The 20,825-nt window shown below is 42.7% G+C and overlaps 1 protein-coding gene and 1 non-coding gene across 2 annotated transcripts in view; both read left to right on the top strand.

Annotated features, from left to right (window-relative positions):
• Positions 1-20,825, top strand: part of LOC126312745 (serine-enriched protein-like) — a 172,481-nt gene that overhangs the window by 12,415 nt on the left and 139,241 nt on the right. The window lies entirely within an intron of this gene.
• LOC126312751 (U6 spliceosomal RNA) lies at positions 11,913-12,019 on the top strand. Its single transcript, XR_007554814.1, has one exon. It is a non-coding gene; the product is annotated as a U6 spliceosomal RNA (small nuclear RNA).

Here is a 20,825-nt window from a genome sequence, read left to right as displayed (position 1 = left end):
GACAATAAAATACGATTTCTTGCCAGACAATAAAATACAAATAAATTTAATAATCAACTCCCCTTCTGGCTTCCTTTTACCAAACCAAGCTCACTTAGACGTACGTCAAACATTTCGCCTATTGCTCAAATGGCTCTTAGCACTATGGGACTCAACATCTGAGGTCATCAGTCCCCTAAACGTAGAATTACTTAAACTTAACTAACCTAAGGACATCACACACATCCATGCTCGAGGCAGGATTCGAACCTGAGACAGTAGCAGCAGCAGCACGGTTCCCGACTGAAGCGCCTAGAACCGCTCGATTACAACGGGCGGCTCCCTATTGCGCAACAACCGTCTCGGACATATATTTATATAGTTTTAATAAAATCTCACATTGTCACTTTACGTGTGCCCTCCATTCACTCATTCTCTCAGTCTCTCAAAAATACACAAACAAAACATGATGGAATAATAATTTTCGAAAGTACTTTTAATTACGTCACAAATTTGTGGTATTGAAAATAAAGAAAATTCCAGAAAATTAGATTTTATGAACCTATGCTCTTGGTCGTAGTTTCAGTTGATACTATAGGAGAATACATTACTGTCCCTACTCGGTTTCACAATGCCATTACGATTATTATGTGTTTTAGGTAAAAATTTATACCTCCCAAAGTATTGAAGTTATCGATTTGGAATTTTAACGCTATGGTTGTGTTACAGATATAATTTTGTATACTAAGTATAAAACACGTCGATTAATATTTAATAGTACTTCTTCAAATCCATAGAGAGTAATGTTACTTAGCGTTAAACAAGTCCACGGCTTGCTGAGGCCAGTAGCCAGGGTCAGCTGTGCCAGCGTAAGAATCAAAATCTGTCCTTACGGCCCCACGACAAGCTACGCTTACAATGCAACACGACAACTCGTAATAATTTGCTGTGTTAGGACATGTATGGTTCGTTCTTCCCGAAACTGAAACAGAAGCGCACAAGTCCCGATACGGCGTCGGCTGCATAAAGGCATCGATGGTTTACCGACAGTCACTCTTCACTCACTCACTCTCTCTCTCTCTCTCTCTCTCTCTCCCTCCCTCTCTCTCTCTCTCTCTCTCTCTCTCTCTCTCACACACACACACACACACACACACACACACACACACACACACACACATACACACACGCACCATTCACGAATGGAACAAGGAAGCATGCTGAGTATAGATGTATAAACGTGTCCCACTTAGAATGCACTATTTATGTGTCATTTTCCTTCCAATCAGTTGTTAACACTCCCTATTACTCAGTTTTCACCCAGAGACTTTGCAGTTACCGTCGATTGACGCATCTTCGTCACCAAAACTTGTTAAAAATACGAGGAAGGTTCTTGAGAGACACTCGTCACATGGCGTTCACTATTCAGTCGCCGAAACGTGCCCAATTGATCGTCAATTGCACGAGTAACTGAAAATTTTGAAGAAAGCAGTCCAGTTACTGCTGACAGGACATCAAAGCGAAGTTCCGACAAATCTTCTGAACATGTTGGCTCAATAAACCTGAGTGTAACTCAGAGAGATCGGGCCTGCCTTCGTCTTCAATAAGATGAGCTTCGTGTGACGTCTCCTGGAAAGTCCTATAAAAATTAAACTAAACCTATACCAGACCAGTAAATGTGAAGTATAAAGAAAGAACAAAACTGAGTGTATTTCTGTCGATAAAAACCGTAGCTTATACGACGGATAATTACACACCTACAACTCGTTAATATATTTTTGTGTTAAAAATATTAATGAAATTATTATAGCATCAAAAAACAATTATACAATGGAAAGACATTCTTTGTGATGAAGGAAATCCTAACTCATTAGTGCCGAAAAGAGTCGGCACAAAGATCTAATGCTACTTTCGCGTCTGCTGCTGAAGAATTAAATTGCTTAGCCGGTCTGAGGCACTAAGTATTCGCTGTATGTATTTTCTGTTACAATATATGGTAAAAAGTGAATTTCTCCTGTTCTTATTTAAAACCTTTCCCTCGCTGTGGAAATACTTACATGAAAATAATTATTTAAAGTGAATTTTGCAGAAGATTGCCCTTCCGGCTTTCTTTTGTCGTAATGGCGCACAGGAGGCCATTACGCAGAATTTAAATAAAATATTAAATATTTGGCTTCACCCTCAAGTCAACATAACAAATACTTTGAATATTAATAATAATTTTCAAGCGTTAGTATCCGCAAAGTTCATTTTATCAGAATCTTTACAGAAATACATAGATAAATTTAACCACTGTAGGCAACAAGGCTTAGGCTTGCTTTACGATGTCTTTGAGTTTGCAATTAAATTTATGTCTCTCAAGTAAATGCTTAACCAAACTGAAGCCAGTGTGATATAAATGAAATTATTTATCATGGGCACAAATACTTACCCTACGTAGGTGGTAATATCGCCTCTCTCTTCGCACCAATTAACTTAATGGATAATAACAGTAATAGTTTCATGCTACTTCTGATTATCTTTGAGCTAACCGTTAGTTTGGATAATGTAATTAAACCACTGCAAGCAAAACTGTAACCATCTTTACTATTATTTTTGCCCGCGTACCACCTTCGTCGGCATACAGGGTGTCCAGAAAAGGACTCCCTGATTTCAAAATTAAATATCTCGAAAACAAAGATCGATAGAGGAATGCAGTAAACGGTATGTTTATTGTGAAAGCTGTAAGAAGTTTATACAGCAGTTTGAAATAATAGTTACAAAAGCTGCGTAATGCCTAGTATAAATAGTGATCCGAAACCCAGAGCGATCAGTTCCACTACTGAAACGTGAAAGGAGGTTTGCGCACCGAAGGAAGAGATTAAAACCAGGTACTCCATTGAACAACGCGTTTATCTGGTGCTAGAGTACCACAGGTTAGAAGTGAGTCCTATGGCAACAAGGCGAAGTTTTCAAGCACGATTTAATGTTCCAAAAGGACCCGATGCGAAGACCATTCGTATGCTCTCCGCAAAATTTCAACGAACAGTCACCGAAACTGATGATCTAGTGGGGCATGTTGGCCGCAAGCAAACCGCAGTTACGCCTGAAAATATCGCCACAGTTTCTGGAATTATTCAGCGAAATCCAATGTCATTCGTCCGTAGAATTGCATCTGAGACTGGTTTGAAGCGTTCCAGCACGCACAAAATACTGAAAAAGGGCCTACACATGTTTCCATTCGAAATTCAAACGCATCAGGCCACACCCGTACGAGCTGTGCAACAAAGGGTTGCCTTTGCTAATCAGATGCTCACAATGATTGATAGTGAAGGATTTGATGTTGGCTGCATCTGGTTTACAAATGAAGCACACTTCCACCTGATGGATACGCGAATAAGCAGAGCTGGCGATTTAGGGGTTCCGAAAAGCCATATTGGTGTGAAGCGAAACCCCTGTGTTCTCCTAAAGTTACTGTGTGGGCTGCAGTATGCAGCAGAGGCATTATTGGCCCTTTTTTCATTCGAGAAACGGTCACTGGTGCACGTTACGTTGCAATTTTGGAACAATTTGTCGCCACAGAATAAGCGTTAGAGGATCGACCAGGTACTGAATGGTTTATGCAAGATGGAGCCCGACCGCATCGGACCGAACAAGTGTTTCGCTTTCTTGAGGAATACTTCGGGAATCGAGTCATTGCTTTGGAATATCCCAAATTTACTGGTGCAGGCATGGATTGGCCTCCATATTCGCGGATTTGATTCCCTTTGACTTTTTTTGTGGGGCACAGTGAAAGACATGATCTAACTGAAGCATCCAGTCACGCTGGACGAGCTTGAATCTCTGTGACATGTGAATCGATTTCGGTTGAGACACTACGAAATGCGATGACGAATTTCATTCTTCGTTTGCGCCACCTCTGTGAACATTTTGAAAACATTGTGATGTGATTGTTTGCAAAGATTGTTTTCATACGATTATTTCACTTATGTGTGCTGATATGAGCTGTATAGAGTACAGCGTCATCTGTTAGCAGCTTTTGTAACTATTATTTCAAACTGCTGTATAAACTTCTTACAGTTTTACAATAAACATACCGTTTACTGCATTCCCCTATCGATCTTTGTTTTCGAGATATTTAATTTTGAAATCATGGATCCCTTTTCTGGACACCCTATATATTGTAAGCCGTAATTATGGACTTGCAGAATATATGCGGCGAAAACAACGTATTACATATACTTTACCTGTTTCCAAACAATCCCGACCAAGTCTTATATTAAAATCAAAACACTTTAATATCAAAGAAGAGAGAGAGAGAGAGAGAGAGAGAGAGAGAGAGAGAGATAGAGAGAGAGAGAGAGAGACGATGTACACATTCGAGCAGCACCTTAATCTAAGCAAATCTTAATCTCGCCCAACAATGTTGTCAAACGACCAATTTCAACGGCGTGAATTTGCCGGCTAGTTATTGGCAAACCAAAATATGGTTGACAATTTAGGGACGAATGTTATCTTTGGAGATAAATCGCATTTCTAGCCGGACAGCTACTTCAACAAGAACAATTGTGGTATTTGGGTTGACAATAATCCACTCATAACTCTTCAACAGGCGATGAGTGGAAATGAGAAATTGTTTGGTGAAGATTTTTGACGGTAGCGGGGACTGGACCATACCTTTTCCACAATGAAAGCAGTTAGTATTTTACTACATCAGCGTGAGTGAGTTTCTTTTGACCAAATTAGAAGGGTTGGACCTCGAAAACAAGTGGTTCCAGAGAGTCGTCGTGACATGCCATGCCATGGAGACCAGAAGAGGCTGCTAAGAGGCCTCGCATTATGACGCCGTTCTCTGTGCGATTATGTAAGGTCATGTGTTTACACGAGAACAATTTGTGAGCTAATGGACGAAAATTGAGCGTGTTCAATGGGAAAATCAGTCCAGAAACGTGTGAAAATATCATTAATAATTTTATGGCTTGGCTCTGAGCACTATGGGACTCAACTGCTGTGGTCATTAGTCCCCTAGAACTACTTAAACCTAACTAACCTAAGGACATCACACACATCCATGCCCGAGGCAGGATTCGAACCTGCGACCGTAGCAGTCGCACGGTTCCGGACTGCGCGCCTCTAACCGCGAGACCACCGCGGCCGGCCAATAATTTTATGTAACGAACATTTTTCCGACATATTTTTCCATGCATAACCGAATCGTATATTGATACAGCCTAGAGCAAGTCAAGTTAAAGATTAACATTGCATCACGTTAAAAGAAGATTCACTGTCATCATGTACATAATTTTTTTCAGTTGTATCATGTGTCAGATATACGAGTATATGTGTCTAAGTGACAGATACTCTAGTTGAAAACAGTTATGTGTTTGACGCCAAGGAATCTTCCTTTCATCTTGCATAATATTAATTCGTCGTTGTAACCAGGTCTTGTCTCGTCTTTAGGCTTTACAACCAGTAAACACCTATTTGCTGTAAGGTTAATGCTGAAAATTGAGGCGGCGAAGCCTCCTACAGTGGGAAGATTAGTACTGGACGCGGGTAATTGAGAAAGTCCTCAGAAAAGGGAAATCACAAGGAACTAACACTGTAGTCTCAGAATAAGCAACTACACAAGCAGTACATAGGTGGTGCAAAAAGACTGCACAAAAAGTTCGAGTTTTGTGAGAAATATAGTACAAGGTGTTTCAGAAACAATATTCGCATTACAGAGTATTAATTTGTCGGAAGTATTGTTCGCTGCGCCCCGGTTCTGTTATTGGAGAAAGGAATAATGTTTATTGTCGGTAGATGCCGGTTGACTTCTGTTTGACTGATTATCGCTACGTGTTGCGAAATGGCTACTCCGGAGTAGAAATCATTTCGTATTCTCGAGTAGCGAAGTATAACTCCGGAATTATAGTCCAAAGACGTTTCAAATTCATGTACCAAACTCATCATCCAGATGATGGTATCGATAGTTTCTAGTAACAGGATATGTTCGAGAGTAAGTCAATTATTACCCACAATTTAGTTTTTTTTGTTTATTAGTACTGTCGTTTTACGCTGATGACGCATGCTTTGTTTCTTTGCTGTTATATCTTTGCAATTTTCAAGCTGCTATGTTAGTTTCGCTATCGCTGTCGTGCTGTTAATCATGGCCGCTCTGCTGTCTATTTGCACTAAAGAAGAGCAACGTTCAGTGACCCGCTTTTTCTGGCCGGAAGACGTATCAGGGGCCGAAGACTTTCGGTACAGTATGGGAACAGTGTTTTGCCACAACGGAATATCTACGGATCGATTAAAAAATTCCGAAATGGTCGCACAAGTGTTACGCACGGTGAAGGAGCCGGACGACCGGTTGCCGCCACAAATGAAGAAACCATTGAGTTCAAAAATGGTTCAATTGGCTCTGAGCGCTATGGGACTCAACTGCTGTGGTCATTAGTCCCCTAGAACTTAGAACTACTTAAACCTAACCAACCTAAGGACATCACACACATCCATGCCCGAGGCAGGATTCGAACCTGCGACCGTAGCAGTCGCACGGTTCCGGACTGCGCGCCTAGAATCGCGTGACCACCGCGGCCGGCAAACCATTGAGTGTTCACGTAAAATGCTTCTCTTAGGCAGACGATTAACTATTGACAAAGTGGCACATCGTCTGCAAATTAGTTACGGTTCTGCCTACGAAATCATCCACAACAGATTTGCGCTTCACAAAGTTTTTGCAAGATGGGTCCCAAAAAAAACTCACACAGTTGCATAAACATACGCGCTCGAACATCTCCAAAAAACATTTGGATCGCTGTGGTAATGAAGTGGACAACTTCTTTGACAGGATCATTACAGGTGACGCAACATGGATCCATCATTACAAGTTGGAGAGTAGAAGGCAGAGTATGGAATAGAAACATCCAAATTCGCTGTGCAAGAAAAAGTTCAAGACCCAACCGTCCGCAGGAAAACTGATGCTTACGGTTTTTTGGGACGCACAAGGTCCAGTACCGGAACATTATGGGGAAATGAACGCAACAATAGACAGTTTACGTTACAGTGAGATGCTTACTGCCACACTAAAGCCTGTAATTCGAAGCAGACGCCGAGAATTGCTGTCAAAAGGTGTTTGTATGGATGGATGGATGGATGGATGGATATGGTGGATATGGGCACTCAACAGTGTAGTCTTTAGCGCCCGAACGGAAACAACAACGGACGAGTGTCACTAAAATGCAGCAAGTGCTAAAATAGGACTAAAATTAAAGGTGAAAGGCTGCATAGGCAGTTTGCACGTCAACAGTTGCAAAGTGGAATTCAGCACATAAAGAGGATAACTGCAAGAGAACGTAGGTGAAAGGGTTAAAATGAAACACACAGCACACGTTTGGAACTGGCCTATTACAAGTATAAAAAGGAGTGGTAAGCCACTCGGCAACACACTAAAAATTCCAACCTAAAATTTTTGGCTGAAGCCCAGAAACATCACAGTACCTTAGAACTTTCTTGACACTCGCCTCGTCATCGGCTACAATCAAGGGCAGATCCCCACTAATATTAAGGTTAGTGGGGAGTTTGGTTGTTGTACGACAACGCCCGTCAGTTTACTACTGCCCACAGTGCTGAAACCCTCCAGAAACTCAAATTTGAAGTACTGAATCACTCACCACCCTCTTGTCCCTTATGACTATCACTTGTTTGGTCCACTCAAACAGGCATTTAGGGGCAGTCGATTTCCCCTGGACGAAGCAGTGAAAGAAGCGGTGCATTCCTGGCTCGCAGCTAAACCGAGAACCTACTTTTATGAGGGCATCTCGAAGCTTGTACGACGATGGACCAAGTGCGTTGAAATGCAAGGAGACTATGTCGAAAAATGATGTTCTTGTAAGTTTCCCATTTGATTACAATAAAATTTTGCAACTACTTTGCCGATAATAATTGACTTACCCTCGTATGTGAAGCAAACAGTCCCGGCCGCCCTCGTGTTACCGACTAAAATTCTAAACATTCATGGTGGTGTCTGTTTGTTCTATATCGTGTCTCCCTACCACTTCCGCGCAACGACGCTCTGAGCGTGTTTTTTAGGGAATTGACTAGTTTGAACCTGGGACCTGTTGCTGGTAAGGAGACGCCAGACCACACATGACATGTAGAATTCAGAAGAGTTCAGTGAGACTGGCGATGATATAACCAAATACTAAATGATCTCAGCGTCAGCTCCACTGCACTCCCTGTAAAAGAATCTTAATACCCACTAAATATAGTGGAAAGGGTTCAAGGCTTTCCTATTTTTAGTTAGCTGGTAAAATAACGTCGAAAAAGCAGTTAAGTTTACCATTGGAAATTTTATTCTACTCACAAAACATCGTTTATAAATTGCACTATTGATAAAAGGAAATGTTTTAATACAGGATGGTAAAAAACAACTGCGTTCAACAAAAATGTGAACGAATTTTCCCTGAATGGGTTTCCAAGTTCTACAATCGATCGAAGGATGACCTATGCCATATCACATCTATAATCTAGGTGTAAATTAAGTTTCACAAAAGAGAAAGACTATCAAAATGGTCTACAGTGACCCTCAATTATCTTTAATTACTTATTTAACTTGTCGTAATTTACAGTGGCTGATGTGGCTTCTCAATAACTATATAAAAGAAAAATCATCGCGTTTCAGATCTTTTCTTCAAGAGGCAAATGTGAACACCATGAGTTTTAATTAACGATCGACACTAGTATTACGCAAAAAGGGGGTGTAACAGACCAGACTTCTGCAGTTCTGAGTGAAGCCTTATGCGCTCAAAAATGCGGCATTGCGTGCGTTCATTACCTTGTCGGTGTTTAGGTAGCGTCAGGGCAGCGGCGGGCAGCACAGCTCCGCTCACTTCGCCATCTCGGAAGCAACTCTCTCCTATCTTCTCCTTACTACAATTTACCGAAGTTAGTTTTAAAAAAAACTATCTGGCTGTGTTTCCATTTGACCAATCAGGGTCACAATGTTAACCTTTAGCTCCGCCTACAAAAATTCTGTCTATCCAATGAGAAACGTTATACTTTTCGTGGTGGGGCAATGTTTTTAAAGTTTGCAACGTAACAGAGACGCTAAAAAGTCTCACGCTAAAACCTGCAGCTGGTGTGGTCCTTTTAGCGTTATCGTAAGATCTATACTGTTCTTCTGGAGGGCTCTATCTTTTAACATGGGCTGGGGGGTGGTCCTTGACGTACCTGAGACGCGAAAAAATCTCTCACTAAAACGTGCGGGTGGTGAGCTCTAGTGGTTAGCTGGCGACGTGGGTGTCCAGTCCGTCCCTTATCGTAGGGCCTTCTAGCTTAACACGGTTCTGCTCTCGGCTTCTGTTCTCGTTTCTCCCTTCAGAAATGCGTCGGTCTCTCGTGGGAAGGTACGACATGCATTTAGGTATTCTTGTGTTAGTCTGTGGTATTCCATTTGCACACTCGTTACTCGTATTACTTTGGTTAATTTAATGTCACGATTTATTCGGAGCTATGTGACATACTACTAGATTTGCTTATTATGTCAGGGTTTTCATGGAAGGTGTTGGATTTGCCTGACACCTTACAAAATGTCAAACTAATTCGAACCGCTTTTCGAAGCTAAACAACTGCCTTCAACAAAAATTCGGCGTGTTTTGAGACGTCCGTTGCTTATTAAGCCATGTAAGTTGCATCTGTTACAGGCTCTATGTCATGACGAAAAACACAAATGTGTGACATTTTCTGGCGAGCTTCAGAATACCATTGACAATGATAACACTTTCGCACAACGTATCCTTTTCAGTGATAAAAGTACTTTCCACCTTAGTGAGAAAGTAAACAAATATAATGTTCGAATTTGGGGCGTACAGAACACACATGCACACACTGAAAATGTACGAGATTCGCCCAACCCGCAGTATCTTGCTATGTTACAAAACTGGTTGTTTGTGATGCTGAACAAGAACTTTTTCAAAAATGTTCAAATGTGTGTGAATTCCTAAGGGATCAAACTGCTGAGGTCATCAGTCCCTAGCCGGCCGCTGTGGCCGAGCGGTTCTAGGCGCTTCAGTCCGGAACCACGCAGCTGCTACGGCTGCAGGTTCGAATACTTCCTCGGTCATGGATGTGTGTGATGTCTTTAGGTTACTTGGGTTTAAGTAGTTCTAAGTGTAGGGGACTGATGGCCTCAGGTGTTAAGTCCCATAGTGCTCAGAGCCATTTGAACCATTTTTTCAACGGTCCCTAGACTTACACATTACTTAAACGAACGTAAACTAAGAATGACATACACACCCATGCCCGAGCGAGGACTCCAACCTCCGGCGGAAAGGGCTCCTCAATCCGTGACATAGCGCCTCAAACAGCGTCGTCACACCGCCCGGCAGAACATCAACAGTACTGGGCACCCCCTCGCTGGAATCGTCAAGTGCGTGAACGGAACTTTACCGAGCTATTGGGTTCGTCGTCACACAGCCGGCAGCTGGCCACGACGGTCAGAGGATTTGGCGCTCTGTGACTTCTTCTTGTAAGGCTTCATTAAAGATTACGTTTATGCACGAGTCCTACCACAGAACTTTGAAGAGTTGAAAAAACCGGATCCGTACTGCGCTAACACCATTGGCCACGGACATGCTTACCCGAGTGTTCAAAATGGTTCAAATGGCTCTAAGCACTACGGGACTTAACATCTGAGGTCATCAATCCCCTAGACTTAGAACTACTTAAACCTGACTAACCTAAGGACGTTACACACATCCATGCCCGAGGCAGGATTCGAACCTGCGATCGTAGCAGCAGCGCAGTTCCGGACTGAAGCGCCTAGAACCGCTCGGCCACAGCGGCCGGCTACCCGCGTGTGAGAGGACTTGGAGAACAATGTGATATTGTCCGTTCCCTGGTGGAGGACATATTGAGCATCTGTAATCTAAACCTGAGAGATTCGTAAATATGTGTCCCAAGTTCTATAGTTGTATGCCTTACAGTTTAATATATACACACATTCGAAATAATTTTTTTTTAACTCTTGTTCTGTAAATGCCAAGTACGAAGGCACCTACGCGAAAATACAAAGTTCCACACCACTGGTCGGGAATAAAACGTCACAGGGAATAGTCAGCTAAAAAACGTGGTTTTATACGAAAGATCTCTCTCCTTCCCCTTCCCCTTCCCCTGATGGTGGAACCGCGAGATGGATTTACGAGAGCATCTTTCTGAAGTGTGCTCTTTGTGGTATCGGCGAAGAAGGTTGCGGTTGCCTTTTTTTTTTCGATATAAAATATATTAACAGTTGTCCCCTATGTAGCGTTTGATGAGCGGAAAATTGAGTGTTGTTACTTCCTTTTGTAAACCTTTCGCCACCAGTTTTACAAAGGACTCGCGGCCGAGTTGCCACTATCGTTACGATAGGGCAAGATTGTGAGTTCGTGCACTCCAACGCTAAGACAATTTCTCCCAGCCACTATGGCACAGCTATGCCCCCAGGATAAGTTAACAGGACAGGAGAAGAAGTTTCTACAATACTCCAACAAATTAGTAACAAAGTCACACAAATGAATTAAAAAGGTTTACTTATCTTTGTGACTAGTTGAATAAGGAAGTCTGCAACACTACTTGTAAAATAAAAAATGTAAATGTCGTGTGACTAGGGCCTCCCGTCGCGCAGACCGTTCGCTGGGTGCGTGTCTTTCGATGTGACGCCACTTCGGCGACTTGCACGTCGATGGGGATGAAATGATAATGTATGTACGAAGAAAGGCTCACCGGCCACTTGACCATCTTCTTCTGCAACAGTGCCCGAACTCTTACGGGAATCGGCAACGCGCCGCGAGTAATGAGTATAATGGGCGAGGGCACTACGAATGTAGTGCGGGACAATACGTTGAGAATGTGGGTTTCGCGGGAGGCGTGCCAGAGATAAATCCCTGCAGTCACACTATCCTCTGTGTCCTCGGTGGCTCAGATGGACCGTACTCGCTTCGGCGGTACATATACTAAAATTGGAACGATACAGAGAAGATTAGCATGGCCCCTGCGCAAGGATGACACGCAAAATCGTGAAGCGTTCCACATTTCGCCGGCACGGTAGCTCAGCGTGTTCGGTCAGAAGGCTAGCTGCTCTCTGTAATAAAAACTGAGTTAATGGATCAACAACGAACTGAAACGAGTGTCGTTCGACGTCCACCCAGACCAGATACAAGGAAAGAAAAACGAACAAAATGAGATTAAAAAAAAAATGGATAGAGCGTCTGCCATGTAATCAGGAGATCCCAGGTTCGAGTCCCGGTCGGGCCACACATTTTCATCTGTCCCCGTTGACATATGTCAACGTCTGTAAGCAGCTATGGGTTGTAATTTCATAGAAATGATAATGATTAGGACAACACAATACCCTGTCCCTGAGCGGAGAAAATCTCTGACCCAGCCGGAAATCTAACCCGGGCCCTTAGGATTGACATTCTGTTACGCGGACCACTTTTTTTATTTTTTATTCTCATTTTGTTCGCTTTTGTTCGTTGCATCTGGTCGGGGCGGACGTCGTAAGACATCCGTTTACGTTCGTTGTTGATCGATTAACTCAGTTTTTTTATTATTATTATTATTATTGCAGAGGGCAGCTAACCCTCTGGCCGAACACGCTGAGCTAGCGTGCTGGCTAATAATTACTGGATTGGATTGTTTTCGGGGAAGAGACCAAACAGGGGGTTATCGGTCTCTTTGGATTAGGGAAGGACGGGGAAGGAAGTCCTTTTAAAGGAACCACCCGGCATTTGCCTAGAGCGATTTAGGGAAATCACGGAACACCTAAATCAGGATGGCCAGACGCGGGATTGAATCGTCGTTCTCCCGGATTCGAGTCCAGTGTGCTAACCAGTGCACCACCTCGCTCGGTGAAACCACTCAGATACAGGGGGCGGACACTGCTTGTACTATACCACAAAAAAGGACCTCAGTAGCTAAGGGGAAATAACTGGAGGTAGACTTCACAATACATAGCAAATGCATTTTACAACTGTCTGTTCACCTCTAAGAGCTCACTAAACAACGTTCCTGTATAAGTCAGCCCTGGACGATGATCTATCACCAAGTGGGCGAGAGCTGCGTTTCTATCTTCCGAGCACGCTTCTTTCGGTTGTCGTCTGGTCACTGGCGGATTGTACTCGGCCGGTAATTGGCCGATGCGAAGTCGATATCTTCATCCTCTGCGCCGCCCGTGACGCTGGTCGAACTCGTGCAAGTGGCGAGTCTCTTTGGCACTGGCACCAACTCGCATCTTTGCGCCTGTGGTGATTTTGCCCTGGCTGTGTCTTTTTCGAACGACACAGCACTTCCCCTTTCCGGAGTGCGACCCCCAGTCTGAATGCCTTTGGTCAACGGTCCTGAGCGTACAATACTGATGAGGTATGACTCCCCAGAGCGGTAGCTAGCACCCACGAACCAGCAGCACGCGTGTAAGACTATCTCTGAAACCTCAACATGACCGGCAGAGGTTCGTCCGCTGTCTTCAGCGGCTCTGGCCGGAGAGTTCCTGGGATGGAACTGTGCTTCTTCAGATGCATAGAAAGAGCGTTTTGGTTTCCACTGTTTGTCCACGAGAATCAGTTCGCATTTCCAATTTTGCCTCGCCGTTTCTCCCACATTAACACTGGCGACTGTTGTCGTTGACCATGACACCGTGACTTGAAGACAGTCTTTTTGACTTGTAGTTTATTTTAATTGGCATTAAATCGAACCACCACTGATGAAATCGATTTCAAAATCCGTGAGTTTCGTGAATATATTTATGTTACAGCTGTTTCTTGTCCAAGGTTGCAGGTCGACGGTCTCATATGTATGCTTGAGGTGAACTTTCAATTTATAAATGAAAAACAAAAAATTCTAATAATCTTGGTATATTATTCTGCACCTAAACAAAAACATGAGAGTTAATCAGTAACAAGAGTATCGTCAGAAGTGCCCCAGGCAAGCGTGAAAGGACTTATATATATAAAGATCTGGCGGACAGAATGTGCAGCAAAACGACAGCAAAACGAAGGAGCACGTGAGGATTATGGTAGGAATGGAGAATGGTCCACTGCGATATATTGTGAGAATTTTGGAAAATGTCTGGCTGATCTGTAAAGAAGACCGCATATAGGACACTGATGCGATCCATTATTGAGTACTGCTCGAGTGTTTGGAACCCACACCAGGACGTATTAAAGGAAGTCACAGAAGGCGGGCTGTAAAGTTCATTGACGATGGGTTTTAACAGCGCATAAGTGTTACGGATATGCTTTGGGAGCTCAAGTGGGAATCCCTGGATGATAGGGTTTCATCTTTCCCAGGAATACTACTGAGAAAATTTAGAAAACCAGCATTTGAAGCTGACAGTGAAACGATTCTTCTGTCACCAACATAAAATGTGCATAAGGAGCACAAAGGTAGGATAAGGCCCGATTGGAGGCATATACACAACTGGCCATTAAAATTGCTACACTACGAAGATGACGTGCTACAGACGCGAAGTTTAACTGACAGGAAGAAGATGCTGTGATACGTAAATGATTAGCTTCTCAGAGCATTCACACAAGGTTTCCGCCGGTGGCGACACCTACAACGTGCTGGCATGAGGAAAGTTTCCAACCGATTTCTTAAACATAAACAGCAGTTGACCGGCGTTGCCTGGTGAAACGCTGTTGTGGTGCCTTGTGTCAGGAGGAGAAATGCCTACCATCACGTTTCCGACTTTGATAAAGGCCGGATTGTAACCTATCGCGATTGCGGTTTATCGTGTCGCGACATTGCTTCTCGCGTTGGTCGAGATCCAATGACTGTTAGCAGAATATGGAATCGGTGGGTTCAGGAGGGTAATACGGAACGCCTTCCTGGATCCCAACGGCCTCGTATCACTAGCAGTCGAGATGACAGGCATCTTATCCGCATGGCCGTAACGGATCGTGCAGCCAGGTCTCGATCCCTGAGTCAACAGATGGAGACAGCTGCAAGACAACAACAATCTGAACGAACAGTTTGCAGCAGGATGGACTATCAGCTCGGAGACCACGGCTGCGTTACCCTTGACGTTGCATCACAGACAGGAGCGCCTGCGATGGTGTACTCAACGACGAATCTGGATGCACGAATGGCAAAACGTCATTTTTTTCGGATAAATCCAGGTTCTGTTTACAGCATCATGATGCTCGCATCAGTGTTTGGCGACATCGCGGTGAACGCACCTTGGAAGCTTGTATTCGTTATCGCCATACTGGCGTATCACCTGGCGTGATGGTAATGGGTGCCATTGGTTACACGCCTCGGTCACCTCTTGTTCGCATTGACGGCACTTTGAACAGTGGACGTTACATTTCAGATGCGTTACGACCCATCGCTCTACCCTTCATTCGATCCTTACGAAATCCTACATTTCAGCAGGATAATGCACGACCGCACGTTGCAAGTCCTGTACGGGCCTTTCTGGATACAGAAAATGTTCGGCTGCTGACCTGGCCAGCATATTCTCCAGGGTCCAACGGTGGCCGAGCAACTGGCTCGGCACAATACGCCAGTCACTACTCTTGATGAACTGCGGTATCGTGTTGATGCTGCAGGGGCAGCTGTACCTGTACACGCCACCCAAGCTCTATTTGACTCAATCCCCAGGCGCATCAAGGCCGTTATTACGGCCAGAGGTGGTTGTTCTCGGTTCTGATTTCTCAGGATCTATGCACCCAAATTGCGTGAAAATGTAATCCAATGTCAGTTCTAGTATAACATATTTGTCCAATGAATACTAGTTTATCATCTGCATTTGTTCTTGGTGTAGCAATTTTAATGGCCATTAGTGTAGATAGTCGTTTTTCTCTCGGGGAGGGAATGACTATTAGTGATACGTGGTACCCCCAGCCACGCACCGTGCGATGGCTCGCGGAATATGCGTGTAGATGCAGATGACGTAAGTACACTGAACGATTTATGGATCCAGCTGCCACAATTAGCCAGTGCTGTCAGCTTCACCCTACGTAAAAACAATGGAAGACTGTATTCGAAACATAAGCTCTTCAATTGCTTGCTACGGTGAGTGCAGGGAGTTCACTATACAACTCACCCATGCAAGTGCTACTCCCAAGAGGGAAACGTCCTCCAGCTGAGGTAATTTAAAGTTTTACCTAAAACGGTCGTGTCTGTCTGTTTGAACACGCTAATCTACTAAACTACTAGACGAATTTGCATGCAGTTTTCACAGGTAACTTGAGTATAGCCCGGGGTAAAGTATAGGTTTTATTTCATCAAAATTGAATCACTAAAAACTATCGTAATTTAAAGTTTTACGAGTCTGCTCAGATTAGTATTTCGCATGTTTACCTCACCAAAGAAACAATAGATGGCGCTGTTGGTTTTGTAGTGCACCAAAGAACCAATCGGGGTGCCGTTACTTTTCTTTTAATTCAGTGACAGATATATTTTCAGAAATTTAAGCTTCACAGTATTATCTTTACGATTGCAAACTGACATTGAATCGACTTGGTTAGGATATACTAAATTACTGGTTTCGCGTTGTGTATAAAAAAACTTATGAAATTGTTTTGCTTTTTTCTATTGTTTTTCTTTGTATTTGAAACTTCAGCTAGAAAAAACGAGTTTATTGACGAAGTTTTCATGATGTACATCATACAAAATACGTTTGATCAGAGGATTACAAAACCGTAATTGCATTTTGTCTAGGCGATGTATTATTAAACTTATTGATACAGTTTAAGTGGCGTGTTAGTTCATACATAATACACTAATACGTCGTCACTTAAATGAAAGTGGCCCCCAGAAGCAAGGTGTTTTGACCTCCTGTTTCAATTGAAATAAGACTTCACTAAAATTGGCAGAACGTAAGATGAGTGGCGCTCTTAAATCAGGGCTTGCAGGATTAGTTGGTGCAAGCCATTCCCCACAGAACCTATCCACCCACAGGAAATAATAATTGGTTCTGACTTCTGATGATACATGTTAGTAAAGATCGGGAAAATTTCTAGAAGACAAACCAGATACGGAAACTAACCACAAGAAGAAAGCTGATAAATTAAATACAAATAAAAGGATCGGTATGGAAGGGGCGGATATTTTTCAGCAATTTTGTGTAGTGACAGAATGTGTCTGCTATGTTACATCGATAGATTCTCAGAACCAATTTTTATTGTGCAGAATTTAGTTTATGGCTAACAAGTAGTTTTCATCTGAAGCAGTCGAGTTGGAACAGTTTGACAGCTTGCGATCAACCTCAGATTTATTAAAACCGTGACGAGTTGAATGGAATTATATTACAAACAAATCTAGTTGTCTGTAAAAAAAAAACATATTACAGTAGCTTTTAGGTGGTTCTGTAGCGCCCTTATTTAAGCTTACACTTTAAGACAAAAAGAAAACAAAAACGAAAAACGACACAACACGAATGCTTTACCCGACTGGGGCTGAAATATGTAGATGTGTTGTACAGGTACAGACAAACAAGTGATTACAATTTCAGAAAAATTGGATGATTTACTTAAGGGGTGATGTTGATGAAAACATTTACTATTTCAAAAATGCACCAAATTCACAGTTTTGGAGGTATGGCAATGAAATTTTGTACCAAGTTTACATAAGAATAACACATTTACATATAAAATTCTTTTATTATATAAACATTTTCGTATAAAATATGGAAATTCATTTTCAAAAAATAATGTATGTTCCTTTATCTCAAAGTATTCAAGAAATTACTACAAAAATTTCCTTGTTTCATCTCTTTGTATGTTGTAAGCTCGTCTCATGATGTTTTTGGAATAGGTCAAACAGGAGAATTTTCATAATTTTTTTATTGTAATCCACAAGTACAATTTTAAATTCATGCAAAATTCCAAGCACTTTGCCCCATATCTCATCTTGCAATCAGAATTGCCTTTGCCTTTCGCGGGCAAGTGCTCTTTCAGGAGTGCTAGGTCTGCAAGGTTCGCAGGAGAGCTTCTGTAAAGTTTGGAAGGTAGGAGACGGATACTGGCAGAAGTAAGGCTGTGGTTAGCGGCCGTGAGTCGTGCTTCGGTAGCTCAGATGCTAGAGCACTTGCCCGCGAAAGGCAAAGGTCCCGAGTTCGAGTCTCGGTCGGGCACACAGTTTTAATCTGCCAGGAAGTTTCATATCAGCGCACACTCCGCTGCAGAGTGCAAATCTCATTCTAGGCTTATGATATTTAAATTATTACCAATAACACAGTAATTAATAGAAGAATATGATTCACATGTACATATTTTAATTAGCGAGTATATAACAGTTATAATTACGCAATAATATTTCACTGTGATACAGACCTAAGCCTCAATGTTTTAAATGTTTTAAAAAAGTAAGTTGTTTAGACTTACCATGTCATTTTCAGATGAAAATTCATCACAGGGATAATAACTGCTGCCACTGGACGAAAAATCGCATTCAGAACTAGCCATTTCTGTATCTGAATCTTCTTTTTCGCTTATGCATGTAAGTAGCCTTTTCTTTGGAAGCTCCATTGTACTGTGGCTTTTGGTTGTTTCGCACCCGAAAGAGACTGCTTCCTCACACTATTATAACAATAAGTGTGAACTGCTCTGCCATCTAGTGAGGGAAAGTTAAAGTATTTACACAGTAGCTTCCTCTGTTGAATAGAGGTTCAACTAACACAAAAAACGTATTTGGGAAAAGTGTGACTTTAGGCTACATCATTCTCGCCCCTTCAGTTCATTCGTGGTGCGTTTCGCTTCTTTTCTTGTTTGTCTGGAGGTGTACTTACCTACTTCCAGGCTTAGGCTATTATGCTGTTCCGGCGTGTTTTCCTGCCATCTATTCATCGGGCAAGCAATGTCTGTACTTGTACGAGGATATTTTCTGCAATTTTGTTTATTCACTTACGTCTCGTTTCCATGCATCAGTGTTGGTACACCAATTGTCTTATAGATTGGATCTCTTCTCTCAACTTGCCCATCAATGTTCACCGAATTATTTCACACATATATTTAAATCGATGAAGCTTTTTCTTCTCTTCGTCATTAACGTTAGAAGATGAACCACAATCAAGATAAATGAAGCTTTAATTTTGTCCTATTGCTCGTCCTGTTACTATCTTGGCTCTAATTGGGTATTTTGCTTGCTATGATATAACTTTGTTTTTTTCCCTATATATCTGAAAATGATAACTTTTGCAAAGTATATGGCATGTATAATTATTTCTGAAGTTTATCTTGAACAAACTAGTGAGTTTAAAAGTAGAAGTGATTCTCCAGCAGGAGGTGGTTTTTACTCATTGGTCTGAAGATGATCACAGTAGTGATCGAAACCGGTCACCATGATAAATAAATTAATTGTGATCAAAACTGTTTTTGATAGTAAATAAAACAAAAATGTTTCAATTTTTCGACCCACTACTGTGTTTTATTGTAATTTTGTTTAGTGAGGAAACAGTGCATGGATGAACGACCGGAAGTCAGAGTCCAAAGGGCACAATATTTCGGCAAGCGATCCCATTGCCATCATCAATTAGCTGACCCGCTTTTATCTCTCCCCCTCCCCCACCCCCTCCGATCTGCCGCCCTATCCGTCAGTCACCCGCGCCCCGCGTCTCCCCCACCACTCCTCCAGCAGACTCACTGCTCCCTCCTAGGTTCGCACCCAGGTACGAGTGCTGGCGGCGCCTCTGCTGTTCGTCCATCTGCCCCCGAAGTCAGTTCGTTGCGCGGTATCTCCTTCTTCTTCTTAATGAGACAAATTTTGCGGGTTCTCAGGACTCACTAAAGATGTACACTCTCTCACAATTGATTAGCGGTTCCCACATTCGAATCTCGACAAATGATTCAATGAGACACTTCCAAAAGTTGTACGAATTTGTCTGAACGTTAGTATGATTGCAATTCATTCCATGTAATTCCTACAGGCAATGTTCCGCGACTGCCTCTTGCAGTTATTGAACTATATGAAAAACCGTGAATTAGTTACAAACTACAGCCTCCACGCACTTTGTTCAACATGTCAACGTCACTAAAGATATTCGGATTTAGGTTATGACATGTTCGACAAGCCTGCCATCATTGGCGATGATGTGGTGTAGACGAATAGCGACATTCTGTATGACCCGCTGAAGTGTCAGAACACCGATGCTATCGACGACCTCCTGAATGGTTGTTTTCATCTCAGCAATGGTTTTGGAGTTATTAATGTACACCTTGTGTTTAATGTAGCCCAGCAAATAGAATTCGCGTAGAATGACACATAGTTATGCACTTTCAGTACAGGGTGACAATTATTGAACTATATGAAAAAAAACATAAATTAATTACAAACTACGGCGTGCACACACTTTATTCAACATGCAAACGTCATTACAGATATACTTGTTATGTTGGCAGAAGAGCCAAAACCATGTTATTAGTGGAGGCCGAAATGCACGCGTTTTAGCTCACGCAGGCTGGCGTGAGGAGGGAAGGACTATACTGACGTGACGTCTGGAACATGACAAGGAATGAGAATTGAGGAAGCGGACGTAATTAGTTTGATACTTAACTTTAATCCATTATGATGAACGTCGCTCTTGACGGTACATGATTCACAATATTATCCGTTCAGAATACGTTCGTAGTAACTGAATATGGCGCCTTGCTAGGTCGTAGCAAATGACGTAGCTGAAGGCTATGCGAAACTGTCGTCTCTGCAAATGAGAGCGTCTGTAGTCAGAGCGCCTGTAGGCAGTGAACCACCGCTAGCAAAGTCGGCTGTACAACTGGGGCGAGTGCTAGTAAGTATCCCTAGACCTGCCGTGTGGCGGCGCTCGGTCTGCAATCACTGATAGTGGCGACACGCGGGTCCGACGTATACTAACAGACCGCGGCCGATTTAAAGGCTACCACCTA

This window comes from Schistocerca gregaria, unplaced genomic scaffold (genome assembly GCF_023897955.1).
Source record: "Schistocerca gregaria isolate iqSchGreg1 unplaced genomic scaffold, iqSchGreg1.2 ptg000449l, whole genome shotgun sequence".
Lineage (NCBI taxonomy): Eukaryota > Metazoa > Arthropoda > Insecta > Orthoptera > Acrididae > Schistocerca > Schistocerca gregaria.
The sequence above is the reverse complement of the archived record's forward strand: the minus strand, read 5'-3'. Positions and strand labels throughout refer to the sequence as shown.